Source organism: Fukomys damarensis, unplaced genomic scaffold, assembly GCF_012274545.1.
Source record: "Fukomys damarensis isolate Sample0158 unplaced genomic scaffold, DMR_v1.0_HiC HiC_scaffold_7, whole genome shotgun sequence".
In the NCBI taxonomy this organism is placed as follows: Eukaryota; Metazoa; Chordata; class Mammalia; order Rodentia; family Bathyergidae; genus Fukomys; species Fukomys damarensis.
The window spans coordinates 3,465,961-3,480,283 of record NW_022900919.1 but is presented as its reverse complement, the minus strand read 5'-3'; the positions used below and the strand labels follow the sequence as shown (position 1 = coordinate 3,480,283).

Genomic DNA, 14,323 nt, shown 5'->3' with positions numbered 1-14,323 from the left:
TGCCTCAAGGAAAGGTGTGGTGAGTACTGAGTACTCCCATCTAGTAATTATTTTCGTACAATTATCTCCTCGTGGATACTTGAAAATGCCATGAGTTGTTTGCTCTCCTTGCTTGTGTCGCCATACAAGGTCTAGGGATCTGAGCATCTCCATCCCCTCACCCACCCTCACTTCCCCCTCAATGTCCCCCAGCTGCTTCTTCGCAAGTGACTAGGATGAGAGACAGTCACAGCAAAAAGGCCTCACTAGACAAGGAAGGAGGGGCGCTTGTCACTCAGGGAAAACAGGAATTTACTCCTTCAGGAGGAATTCACTTTAAAACAGAAACATTTTCACAAACTGGCCGGACAGGGGGTGGACTCAGCCTGGCAGTTGTGTCCGACCCCTGGGAAGTATGTGGGTTCTTCTGAGCAACTCATGTATGGCTGCTGGGGAGCCAGCAGCTCCACTCTGGCTTTCTTTTTCTCAGTAGCTCCTGAACATGGGGCCATTGAGAAGGTGGGGGTTTTTGCTTTTGTTGTTTCTTGTCTCGAGGGGAGTGGGCTTTTCCTGCTCCTAAACCATCCTCAGCTGGGCTTGTCTGAGGGGAAAAGGCAGCTGCAGAAACGGGGCATTCCAGGAAACAGGAGGAATATCGACGTTGCTTCCATTTATTGGATACAACAAGGTGTCAGGATCTTCACAAACTATTTTATAGAGGTTTGTGTATACGGTGTCATTATTATTGTATACATTTGCTGGAAATATATCAAATTCACGCAATAAAGGACTGGTCCAAGCTCAGTGAGAGAGTGAAGGGGTGGAACTGTGACCCCTTCTGTTTGTTTATAAAGCTCCCCCTTTAACCATTATGCAGACTTGTCCCCCTGAAAGGGAAATCCAAGAAGGGGGCTCCAAAATCTGAGCCTATTTTCCCAGTTCCTTTTGGCAGCTCTTTTCAATTTCCACAGTTGATGTGTTTTTGGGTTGAACTTTCTGTGTGCACAGTCGAGATCTCACTGGGCACTTTGCCTGTGCTTGCTACTGCACAGGAAATAAGATCCTGTACACCTGAGGTGCCTGGAGATGGAAGACGGATGAAGCAATTAGGGAGAGAAGGTGCCCTGCGCTCCCCGCGTGGCCTGCTGAGGTGGTTGCCTCCAGTTAGGGAAGAGTTGAGCTTGTCTTCGGATCAGTGTGTTTATTACCTAATCAAAGACAGTACTGAATAAGATCCGGAACGAAATGCCCCTCCCCCTTTAGAATTCTGCACTCGCAGAAGACTGTGTGAGCTCAGGTGCACGGTGGAGTTACTTTCAACACCCAGTAGCTCCCTGAGGCATGACTGTGTGGGACCCCAACCATCTCTTGCTCAACTGCTGCAGAAACTTGTTTACCTTCGCTTTTTAATTTTTGCTCCCCACTCTCATCAAAGACTGCACCAAGCCAATGACTGACCTACTTTTCCTGCAGTGTTAGATTTGCTTTTAATTATAGCAATTATAGTGCCCTGATCACTGGCACCATCCCCAGGATGTCGGTTTTTTTCCTTAATGTTATTGTACTCATTTACACAGCTTTGGTGCCAGCAGGAGGTCTGCTAATGCCCCAAGGATGGGCTGGTGCCCCCACCCCTAGGCACATTAGAGGGCAGTGCCAGCCCAGGTGAGGATTTCTCTGTTGGCTCCAGGCTGGCCTCACAGGGCAGGCACCCTTTGGCTCAGCCCTGGAAGCTGGGGCTGCCCTTGTAATGTCCTGCAAAGGAGGCCATCTTTAAGGTGACCCCAAAGAATAAGCTATCTGTGTTCTAAAGCATAGCACTCTGAGTGAAATTAAAAGCTTCCCAGAAAGAAGTGATTTCTGAGTAACGTGTTCTTCTTTCTCTCTTTCCCTCCCTCTCCTCTTTCCTTTTTCTCTTATTCCTGTCTTGGACAATATGTCATAGATTAGGTGGCTTAATCAAGAGACGTTTATTTCCCACAGTTCTGGAGGCCACAAGTCCAAAGAACCGGCAGGGCAGGGGCAGGGCCCCCCTTCTGGGTGCGAACAACTGTCTTCTCATTGTGTCCTCAGAGGTAGAAGCAAGCTCTCTCATCTCTTCTTCTAAGTGCACAAATCCCATTCACAAAGCTTCCATCCTCATGAAGTAGTCACCTCTGAAAGACTCCTGCTGCAAATACCATCCCATGGGCAATTAGGGTTTCCACAGTCAGCAAAGTCGATTCTCAAATTCAAAACAGCGGATGAATGTAAGGAAGCTGTATAGGATTCCCAGCAATATATCAACAGGCAGTGTCTACGGATACTGTCTTGTATGGAAGTATTAACTCCTTCCACCTGTCTATCAGTTCCAGGAAGGAAGGATCTCATTTTCCCTGCTTTTAGAAAATGGCGGCAGGCAGGGGTGGAGGGAATAACCCTTTTGAGATGCAGCGCAGGGGTCTGACGCACAGCTTCTCCAGGGGAGTCCGTCCCACTCCAGGACTCGGGGTAGACAGCAGCTCCAGGATGGCTCCACCCCTCCGTGGAGGCTGGGAGCCTGATGCCAGGAACTCTACCCCTCATTTGGAAAACCGCCCAGAATCAATCAAGTTGAGAGGACAGAAAAGAAGGGTGGCGATCCATGCTTCCGGCTCTTCTGGTTGGCTGAAACGCGGGCCGTCAGTCTAACTAGCTCTCTCCTGCACTACAGGGCCTGGGGTGACCCTGATGGCAAGGAGCAGACCTGGCCCCCGAGGCCCTGGAGGAAGCTGAGCACCGAGCCCTACCTACCAGAATTTGACGTGAAGCCCCTCTTGGAGGAAAGCATGAATCTCCTTAGAGAGGTTGGTGTGCTAGTTGGAAATCACTCTCATCTACTCACGAGAGTGACAACCCAAGGAACCCTTGGAGTTGGGCAGAAGGTAAAGAATGGGAGACCTGGGTTGGAATCCAGACTCTTTCGCTTACTGACTGTGCAGTTTTGGACAAGTTGCTGCACTTTTCTGAGGCACGGTCTTTTGTGTGAAATACCTAAAATAGGGACAATCATATCCTGCTCCTGTCTGCAGGTTGTGAAGACAAAAATGACAGTCCATCCCTCTGCGGGGAGTTTCTCAGCAGAAGTTACCGGGTGGTACTCTTGGTGTTAACCTACAGTTTGACTCTTCCTTATTTCTAACCTGTCTATCTCCAGTAAACAGAAGTGTAGCAGATTTCTTTTTCTGGTTTCTCTCACCACTTGGGCAGATTTCTTTTGGCGAAAAGGTCTAATATGGAGCAGGGCTTTTCTTGGTGTTTACTATGGTTACTCAAACTCATGCTGACGTTTAACCTCTATTTTAAGAGGTGAGGAGTTGGGACCAGGTGAGATTTCAGAGCTGATTAAGTCATGAAGGCTGGGTTTGGCTTCATGAAGGACCTCAAGGGTGGGTCTTATGCAAGCTAGTCTGGCTCTGGCTGTCGGATGTGTCCCTCCAGACTCAGGGCTCTCTGCCCACCTCTGAATCTGTGGACACAAATCCTCTACTACCTTGATCCTCCTGGCCTTACAGCCTGGAAGAACGAAACTTTATTCATCATAAATTTCCCAGTCTATGATATTCAGTTACAGCAACAGAAGACAGACTGAGACAGTAATCCACTGGAGTTACTTGAATAGAAACATGGTGAAACCGATCTTCACAGTGAGACCAGTCCACAAGCTTTAGTTGGCATTGACAGCATCTCAGAAATCAGAGCAGGTTTAAGAAGGAATTTTGCATTTATTCGTACATTTGCTGTTCTTTGATGTTCAGGAAGAGGAGGTTCCTTGTCTTGGAGAATATTTGAAGGGAATAACATTCAGTTTTTACAGAGTGGCTTATTTGCCCACACAGAACTCTGGGCTTGTCAGATACTGCAAAGGCATGCTCTTACCTTTCTTTCAGTCCAGATGGAGAAAAAAGCCAGGATTGGGGAAGAGTTCAGTGAGGGAGAAACCAGCCCTGCTACAAAATGAGGCCAATCCTAGGGGGAGAAGTTTGGAGCAGGACTGGAGGAGAGAGACTTCTGGCAGCCTGGAGGATGAAAGTGAAGAATCCCAGGGCGGGAGTCTGCCTCAGAAGCTACACAATGTGGACGCTCTGGTCTGTGCTCACCATCAATGGAGGACAAAGTCTTCATAGCAGAGGATGGGGCAGAGTGCAGCAGCAAGGCTGTGGGCTGAGCTGCCGCCATTGTGGGAGAACCTGAAATGTTAAGATGTTCAAGACTGACACTTTATCCCCTGTTAGGCAGATTTATACTTTTGTGTGATCACTGGCCCTCCATTTGCAGAACTCTTTTAAATTTGCGAAACTGAAGCCCCAACCCACTCTGCTCTTCCCCCAGCTCCTGGCTGCCACGCTCTGGCTCTGTGGCTCTGACCACGCCAGGCATGTGGTACACAGATAGACACAGGCCATGTGTCTCCATCACGGCGAGATTCTTCATTTAGTGCAGCGTGCTCAGGGTTGGCCCTGATTACAGCACGTGTCAGAACATTCTAGATGGGATAAGAAGTCCTTCAAAAGGTTTCTCCGGCATTCTCTCTTCCTGCTACCTCTTCTCTTGCTTTGTTCTTATTTCACTCCTTTTGGGAGCTTACTTTTTTCACCTTTTACCCTTCGGCACTATTTGTGAGACTAATTTTCATTTTTGCTTTTAAGCTTAGTGTAAAGATTGCCCCTTAGCCACTGCCAGAAAGATAAATCTGGTTGTTTACCAGTGAAGAAATTACATTTGACTTAAGCTGTAGGAAGTATGAGTGGAGGAAATATTCTGAACTTGTAGCTGCTTCATTCAAGAAAATTAATACAAATGTGTATTAATTCGGAAAGCTGGATTCTGAAGAAAAAAACGGAAGTAACATCTTATTATTATAAAGGATGGTTTGTTACTGGCATCAGTCATGGGCAGCTGAAGCACGGATTTGGCATGTCTTTGTAAATCTATATTAATAAACTCAGTAGCACCTCATCTAAGCCTATTTTTAGTTTTGTATTTGTTCACCCTAGTGATACTTTATCCCTTTTACTTTTATTACTGCATGTTAATCTCCCTGTGCTTTGCTCCCATTAAAGCACATTAGTTACCATGGCAACAATGGTATCAGGGATGTGGAGGAAACAGCATTTCCCACCGCTTTGAACGAGACCATTTTTACACCAGGTGAACACTAGAGCACAGGAGATGAAATCATTAAAGCAGCGATTTCTAAAAATTCCTTCTGTGAACGATGAGGCTATTCTGCTCAATTAGCTGAGAAATAAATTTCAGTGAGAGCACTGTTATTTGGCACCCTTATTGCATGAAAGGCATCTCTGAGTGTTTTCTATTGTAACTGTGAAAGCTCGGTTTCAGGCAGCATTTTCACTGCCACCCTCCATTACCTTTTGTGACGATGTTTTGTGGGTTTATCTTCTAGGCCAAGAGTTATGTTGTTCACACGAGCAAATGCTGATTCTTTCAGGTCAGTGACTTTCGCGGGGATTTCGTGGCATGGAGAATGTCGCTGCGGGGTCTCAGCATGGCAGAGCGAGGCCAGCACAAGGCCACCTTTCTCTCTGGACCTCTCTGGCGGCTGCTCCATGTCCCGAGCTCATCTGTGTCCTTCCTGAGTGGTTCATAATTCCTGCCCCATCTGCCTCACAACTATGGGAACAAAGGGCATGAGGAGAGAAAGGGCTGTGAAAATGGATGCATTTTAGGAGTCCGTCTTTGCTCACTCTGGAGAAGCTTTCTTTCCGTCATTTCACCCCCTGTCACCTCAGGCTTCTCTCTTCTTCTTCGTTCTCTGTTCTATTCCCTCAGGAGCCCTCTGCCCTGTAGTGAATTTGCTAATGACAGTGCCAGAGCAGGAATGGGCGTCCCGCTGCAGGAAACAGTGGCCTCAGGGTCAAACACGTCAGAGAAATTCTAAGGTAAGGGATGGGCAGAAGGCCTCTCCCTGAGGGTCCTTTACATCTCTGGTGTGACGCCTCGTGCTCTCCAAGTGGCTGGGAGAAGTGCAGGGGTCGCGTCCACCTGCTGCTCCCTCTTTGCTCCTGGAAGCCCTCACCGCCCTTGGGGGCAGCCTTCTGGGGTGCTCTGCCCGGGGGCTTGAGGGCTGCTGGCTGACCCGGCCCTCCGTGTTTCACGGCGCTCACAGAAGGTGATGTTTGCGCAGCACACCCGGCAGACTGAGAGGGTGCTTGCGGTTGGATGCACAGCCTGCCTCGCGCTGGGATCTGCATTTCGGACGAAAGCTCTGGTACCCGAGGGGCTGATGCTGTCATGATACCACTTTCTGCTGAGCCCCATCCATTCCCTCCCGTCTCGGGACCTTGCTACAGCTGCCCGGAGGAGGGATCTCTCAGCCTGTGCCACCATGCTGAGTCTGGGCCATCTTTTCTCCTAGGAAGTTCAGTTCCATTCTCCCTCCAGCTTCTTCCGGAATAAAAGTTCTCCTTTGAAATCTAAATGCTCCAAGATCCCTTGCTGAATTCCCGCCAACCATCCCACCCAGAACGCAGCCCTCAGGACGAGGGACCTGGCCACCTGGCCACTCACTGACCTTTGCCACTGACGCTCCCACCCAGAACATCTGCTCTCACCCTGCTCCCGACTCCCCACTCGTTTCCTATTAGGCTGGCCGCTTTGGGTGTGGGGCCAAGCCATTTGCATCTGGGGCTGGGTGTCCAGCTGCAGCAGGCCCCCTGTGCCAGCAGTGTGGCCCCAGAGGTGGGACAGACTCTCTGGAGCCCAGGCAGCCACCCAGGTTCCCTTGGGTCCTTTGTTCACTGAGGTTCTTGGGCCTGTCCCGCGAGCCCACTAGACCCATTCAATAGCTGGCACTAAAGGGTGGGCGATGGTGACCGGAGGGAAGCAGCACAGAGGTAAGTCACACCAGGCACTTCCTGCCATGAGCCAAGCCAGATGGAAAGCAGCCACAGCCACCGCTAGCCCACGAGAAGCCAGGTCTGTGTGCCTGACGGTGGGTGGCCTTACGTGACTGATCGTCTGGAGAGGGCACAGAAGAGCAGGTGACAGCAGGACATGATCTACCATCTCAGGCATGCAGGACAAGGGCAAGCAAGGGCAAACCTTCCCCTAAACACCCGGCAGAAGGGCTAGAGGTGTCACATGTAAGCATCACCACTGTCCCACCTCTCACAAATTAAAGCAGGTGTCAGAAAACACATTTCCTGATATTATCTGTAAAACCCGAGCATCAGCTGTGCCAGATCTGGAGATGATCTTGCATCTCTGCCTGCTAGAGAATGATCCACTCCCTGACACCGTCCCCCAGCACTTTCTCCCCTTCCTTCTGCCTTCTTACCAGTTGCCCAGGAGTAGCTCTGCAGTCAGCTCCTGCAGCTTCTGGTCTCACTAGGCCCAGTCCACGCAGACATTCCTTGGTGTTTGTCCTTCTCCCACACAGCCAGGCCCGGCAGGAAGGAGGAGTGGACTTGGCCCTGTTTCCCAGCCTCCCAGGCCCCGAGCTAATGTCTCCACGGCCTGCCACGTGCCGCTCTTTCTCAAAGGACAAAAGTCGGTGAGCAGTGGACACAGTTGGTGTGACTGCCTGACTGTTCCGATGGTGATTCTTGTTATGATGTCAAAAGTGCCTATCAGAAATCCAAGTGAAAAACAACGTTGTGTGCTTTTTTCTTGAAGCTGATGCTAGAGCATCTTGGGCACAGGTTGGGCCTCTCTCCACCCTTTGAAAATTTCAGTGACGCCTGGGCAGAGGAGGGCACAGGCCATGTCTGGAGGCAGCTTCCTGCCAGGCTATGGTGTTGAGGAGCCCCCCACCCCAGGTGACTGCTGCCTGCTCTCTCCTAGGCACCAAAGCTCCCCACCTCCTCTCTGGTGCAAGAGGAGATCGAAGGGGACCACACAGGAGACTTCCCACCCAAGAGTCAATGCATCCCAAGCCACCCTGGAGCACAGGACTTCTGTCCTAGCTTGTGAAGCTGGGCGATGTATTTATAGGCTTTCTTTCCCTCCAAACAAACCTTAACTGATGATGATCTACACTAATCATTTCAAGCAGAGAGGGCTGATGAGCTGGTCTCCATGGCAACAGTGTATACTGAGTTCTCCTAGGAGACAGTTACTCATGTGCCAGACCTCAGATTCATTTACTGCCAAAAAGGCAAAATGATTTTCTTTTTTTGCATTGAGCCATGATCAGAATGCCTAAGTTAAAAATGAATTATGTCTAACCATTGTTTTTCCCCTCCCAGTGATGTAAAACAGTGGGATATTCCAAAAAGAAAAGAGAACTACAAGCCCTCATGAAAAAAAAACCAACAAAACCCAAACCAAAATCAAACAAAAAAACTCTATTTCTTGAATTATATTAAAAGTTACCTGAAAGAGAGTGAGGTGCCAGCAGCCAGACACTGGAACTTGCCCACGGGTAGGCCCCTACTGACATTTGATGCTGGCTCCATTTGAACCTCAAATGGTGTCTGAAAGGAGCCCTGGTTGCAGCTGGGTTAGGGGTATGGGAACCGTGAGCTGCACAGGTTTGTTCCATGCACTGCATGGACTCAGGGACTGATCGGCCACCAAGGCTTCTGACACCCAGCCTCACGGCCACAGCTTCCTGGCCAAAGCACAGAAGTAAGTCCAAGCCGAGGTCCACACATCCTGCTTACCCAAGCCCAGGGCCTGCCCAGCTCAGACACAGGCCTCTAGGGCCACGCCCTGGAGCTCTGGTGGCCGTCTCTGTCGGTGCAGATGGGATGGGGCCAGCCCCGTATGTCTGATCACCGGAGGGAACTGGTTGCTCTTAGACTCTTCCACAAGAAGGCTGCCTGTCATCATTCCTGCACAGTCACCCAGTGTACTTTAGAGAGAGAGAGATGGAGGCTGCGGAACGGGGGCAGAGACAGAGGGTGCATGGCAGCCTGGGGTGCACTGCGCTCCAGTAGAGCAGCACACCCCAAGGCATGCTGGTGAGACCAGAGGTGCACGAGGACACAGCCAGCTGGCCTCTGCCTTCTGAGAGGCCACAGTCCAATCAGAGACAAACAGGTCACACGCTATGAAGGGGTGGCTGCTGTCCAGGGCCACGTGCCGCACTTCTGAGCAGAAGACACTAATGCTATCCAGAGGAAGGTTGGGGCCATATGGGGTTAATGGAGGAAGGGTGTGGAGGAAGCTCTCAGGGGAAGGGTCATAGGTCAACTGGAGAAGACCAAGTCCAGATGAGCCCAGGAAGGTGGTTTCAGGTACTGAGTCCCCCACAGATCAGTAGCGGCAGTGGCCTGCAGGAGAAACGGCAAGTGTGGCTCTGCAGTCCCTGTCACCCTGGGGGTTTAGTGCAACTTCTCATGTGGGGCCAGAACTCTTCATGGACCCAATGGTGCATCTCCTGAAAAGTGAGCTTTTCTTCCAGTCATCCTTGTGGGAACTTGAATCCCATCAAACCTGTTACATAAATAGCTGAAACCTTTGTCTTAGAGGTGGAGGGATGGGAAAATGTTGGTCTGGGGGCACAGGAGGACCAGGTCCCGGAGGCCTAACGTATAGCAGTGTGCAACGTGGCCAGCAGCACTTTACTATACGCTTGGAGCATTCTAGGAGGGCAGAAATCCCTGGGTTTTTGCCAAAAAGCAGAGAAAGAGAGCAGTAGCTGTGTGAGGCAAGGTATATGTCAATCAGGATGATTATGGTGACTATTTCACAGTGTTTATATTTCTCAAATCACCAAATCCTGCAGCCTGCACATATACATAATTCAGTTGTGAACTATACCTCAATGGAATAACAATAAGTAAAATAAATCAAAACGTAATTGCAGTATTATTATCACATTTAAACGAAATTTCTTGATTTAAAGTTTACCATATTTCTATCGAGTTGATGAGGGAAAGTTCAAACACAAGCGCTAGACCAAATAATTATGCCCTTAGCCTTAAAGTTTCTGCTGTATTTCATCACAGTGAGTTTGATATATTTTATGTTTAAACTTACTCAACTTCATGACTATTTTGTCCAATAAGTACTTCCTTTTTAAAAATTAATTAATTTTATTGGTACATTAAATGTATGCAATATAATAACAATCGTCATTGGTTCTTTGCAACTTTACATCATCCATCTTGGTTCTCATTTGTTCCCCACTCCCCTGCCTTCCCTTCAACCCCTCCACCCCTCCTTATCTGCAAAGACTTTGTTTCCGTTTTTCTTCTTCTCGTACTAATTCCATTCCCCTTTCTTTTCCCCGCCCCTCCCACTTCCCCTTCCCCTTTGCACCTTTTATTCCCATTTCACATTATCTATTATACCTTGTAGTCCTTATTTACACTTTCAGTTTCTCACACTAGAGAAATTATTTGGTAATTACACATATGCATCCTCTTTATTTCACTTAAGAGTATGGCCACAATGCCCACTCATTTAGCTATAAATGTCTCTAGTTTCTCATTCTTTATGGGTGAGTGGTACTCCATTCTATAAAACAAACAAACAAACAAACAAACAAAAAAAACCCACATTTTCTTTATCCAGTCTCCTGTTGATGGGCAATTGGGCTGCTTCCAAGTTTTAGCTAACACAAGTTGTGCCCTTATGAACATGGGTGCAACTATATCACTGTGGTATGACTCTTCTAATTCTTTGGGGAAGATACCCAGGAGGGGAATAGCTGGACAAAATGGGACTTCCAATCCTAATTCTTTGAGGTGTCTCCATACTGATTTCCTCAGTGGTTGAACCAGTCTGCACACCCACCAGCACTGGAGCAGGGTTCCTCTTTCCCCACAGCCCTGCCAGCATTTGTTATTGGTTGATTTCGTGGTAGCAGCCATTCTTTCTGGGGTGAGGTGGAATCTCAGTGTTGTTTTCATCTGCATCTCTCCAATGACCAATAATGACTCCCTTTACTGTATTACCCTAAATAAAAATATCCTTTACTTATGTTAACATTTCTCTGTCAAATGGCTTCATCTTTTTTGTACCAGGGATTGAACTTGGGACCTTGTGCTTGCGAGGCAGATGGTGCCACCACTGAGCTAAATCCCTGACCCCTAAATGGCCTTATCTTTTAGGAAAGATATCTCAGTGGGTTCTTTTCTGTTACTGCATACCTGTCTTAGTGTCCGTACAGTAGCCTTCAGGTACACATAGAAAATAATACAAATGCAGCGTTTTGAAATTCTACCCCCCAAAAAGAGATAAATAAAGAAAAAGAAATATTGTCCTTTTGTAACTGGCTTGCTTAATGGTTATAAAGTTTCAGTTATGCAAGATGAATCAGTCCTAGGGCTCAAATGTACAACATAGCGCCTATAGTTAATAATATGGTTTTCTGTATCTGGAAATATACTAAGGAGAAAAGTCTCATGGTATGTGTTGTTACCACACACACACACACACACACACACACACACACATATCGACGCACATACACAAACAGGAAACAAAGGGAAAGTTGGAAGTGATGGATGCGTTTGGTATCTCAATTGTAGAAACATGCTATCAGGGATGTGTGTTCAAGAAGATAAAAATGTATCCATTAACAATATGCAATATTTTGTATGTAATTATACGTCAAGAAAGCTTAAAGGTAAGTACAAATTTTAAAATCAAGGATAAAAATGAATAAATGAATAATATCCATGAACATATTGTTTCGCATTTTAAATTAGTTAATTAGTTTCTTTAGGTTAGGACACGAGACTCTGGGTTTCTTATCACCTGTTACTCACTTATCTTAAGTGCTTGACATGCAGCACAAACTGAGTTGCAAACCCATTGTATTTCAGGCCTCATCAGTCATTTTCCTGATGTATTCTCTTAGTTTCACAGCGAGCAGAGATGAGAATATGGGCTGTTTAGTCTTGATGAGTCTTGCGGCTGGCTCCGACTGGAGGAGCTGGCGTCATTCTGGTGGTGTCTGTGTGAGCCAGGAACCTGACAACCTAGGACTCTGAGCAACACGCTGGTCCCAGGGAAGAGAGACCAAAAGGGCACCAAAGTGCACTGCAATTTGTGTCACAGCTCTCTTCCTTTTTCTTTCATAAATCAATTACCCAGGATGAGCTTTAGACCTTTTTAATTAGCTGAATTACTCAGTATCCTGGCACATTAATCCATATACAAATGGAAAAAATGATTTAACTGTTGGAGTAATGCAAAAAATGAAAACCGTTTTCAATAAATATGAAGCAGACCAATTCATAGTATGCAAGCTGAATTAAAAGCCAACATTATAAATACAGTGCTTAAAAATACAGCAGGAAATAGAGATGCAGACACAGGGTCTGTAAACTGGTAGAAGCACTTAGGGTAGTATTCTTTTTATGGGACTGCCAGGAAGATCAAGGATAGAAGCAGGAGATAAGGAGCATTCACTTGAACCAGCCTTTAAAAATTTGTTTCAATAAAGTGACTGTAGTTCTATGAACCTAAAGACAGACTACAAATCCTTGAAAAACTCTAGAAACAAGATTTCAGATTTGAATCTAAGAGGTTGCATATGGAGTCTTTATGATATTTTTGGGAATATTGGAGTCTTAACAATAAATATCAGAGTAGGAATGAGAAGGGAAGGGGGAAGAATAAGAGGGGAGAGAGAGACAGCAAGAGAAAAAACAATGATGTTTCTAAAGCTAGAGAAAAAAGTGTCTGCAGTGATTATTAGGCGGTAAGTCTAGTGTGATCCTAAACAGCTAAGTACACGAAAGATTTTGTCACACATAAGACTCATAATAGGAGCTGTTCGTATGTCACAAGGGTGGCAAGGGTCCCTGAGAATAGCAGATAAAGGCAACGACAATTACTACAACAGGAGGGGCCAATGCCTCAATATTAAAAACAGTAAGTAATTTGCCAAAGGTTAATTGGAATAGAGATGTAAGTTTCAAATTCAAACCGGTCTAATTTTCTAATGCACAGTCTCATTTTTTACATTTATCTGTTGCAAGAGTAGTTAAAACTTAGAAAAAGAGAATCTATGAAGAAAAGGGGACTTTGCAGTTTGTGCTTTTCAAAGGGTAGCTCGTGGATAGCTGTATCTGATGACAAGAAGCATTATGGTTTAGAATGAAATGTCCCCCGAAGCCTCCAGTTCTTGGAAGGTGACTGGGCCATGGGTGCACCATGCTCGTGAGTGGGTTGACCCACGGATGATCACACCGTGAGGAGGTGGCCACTGGGGGTGTGACCTGGGAGGGTGGGTGTGTTCTTGTCCCCGGCGCCACTTCTCCCCTTCCTCCTGGCTGCCCGGGGTGGGATAGCTTTCCTCCTATCACATTCTTCCGCCACGCCATTTCTGCCTTGGAGACAGCTGACTGCAGACTGAAACCTTGAGCCAAGCTACGCTGCTTCTTCTTTAAGTTATGAGTGCTTCCCGGATGTAGACTGCTAGGTGTAATCCAGACCCAGTGAGAAAACCTCTGCTTAGGCATTTTAACACGCTCTCGAGTTGATAACAAGTACATTAAAGCTTGGGAATCATAGACCTAATGAAGTCTGAGCGGTAATGGAAAAAGTCATTGAGGGTGCATTTTGCTGGAGGAAAATGGTGTCACAACAGGGAGAGTGGGGAGGGGAGATCCACATGGTCTCTCCTTTGACTGATAGGCGGAACAGCAGCCCTTCATTTACGATGTGAGCTCTCTTGACTGAAGCCAACGCAGTGTTACTGCGGGGGGATAGTATGGATTCGCCAGTTTTTTTAGATCGTTTGTTTCTTTCACACTCAAACCCCAATACTCTGCCCAAGGGCTGCATGCATTTGGGGCGACTTCCTAATTCTGAGTCTAGATTTGATGCCAGTTACCCAGCCTCACCACCTTGGCAGAATTCATGAATATTTCAATGTTGCCATTTGAGTAAAATGTTCCTTGACACAGCACAAATAGTCACAACTAATTATTGAAGATAATCTTGATAATATCATTCTAAGTCTACTTATTGGGGGACTCATGTATAATTTTTCAATTAAACTCATACAGTAAGCAGTTCTAAAAATTGCATGAGGGCATTACAAAGGAACTTTAGACAGTAAGAAGAGAGTCATGCACACTTTCCAACCAAAGTTTTTTTTTTTCACCTTTAATTGAGTTTATTGGTACATTTTAGGGATACAGTACAGTTACATTCATTGTTGGGATCTTGTACCTCTACATGACAAGTCTTGGTTCTCATTTTTTCCCCTTACCTCTGCCCTCCCTTCACCCCCTCCTCCCCTCCCCATCTACAAACACTTTATTTTCATCTTTTGATTCTCTCACATTTTTTCTTTTCCCTTTTTACTCTTCCCCTACCCATCCCACCTTCCCTACACCTTTAGCTCCTTTCTTCCCATTTCTAAATGTCAGTAATCTTATTAGAATCTTATGCATTG

The 14,323-nt window shown here is 46.8% G+C and overlaps 2 long non-coding RNA genes across 2 annotated transcripts in view; one reads left to right on the top strand and one right to left on the bottom strand.

Moving 5' to 3' along the window:
- Positions 1 to 4,110: 4,110 nt before the first annotated feature.
- Positions 4,111 to 8,034, bottom strand: LOC104854448. Its single transcript, XR_002024985.2, has 4 exons — positions 7,977 to 8,034; positions 7,298 to 7,586; positions 5,370 to 5,631; positions 4,111 to 4,187 (listed from the first exon to the last, which is right to left on the bottom strand). It is a non-coding gene; the product is annotated as an uncharacterized LOC104854448 (long non-coding RNA).
- A 4,680-nt stretch (positions 8,035 to 12,714) lies between these two features.
- LOC104854449 overlaps positions 12,715 to 14,323 on the top strand; it is a 24,592-nt gene continuing 22,983 nt past the window's right edge. The window contains exon 1 of the long non-coding RNA XR_778108.3: positions 12,715 to 12,792. This is a non-coding gene — a long non-coding RNA (uncharacterized LOC104854449). The remainder of the gene's footprint in view (positions 12,793 to 14,323) is intronic.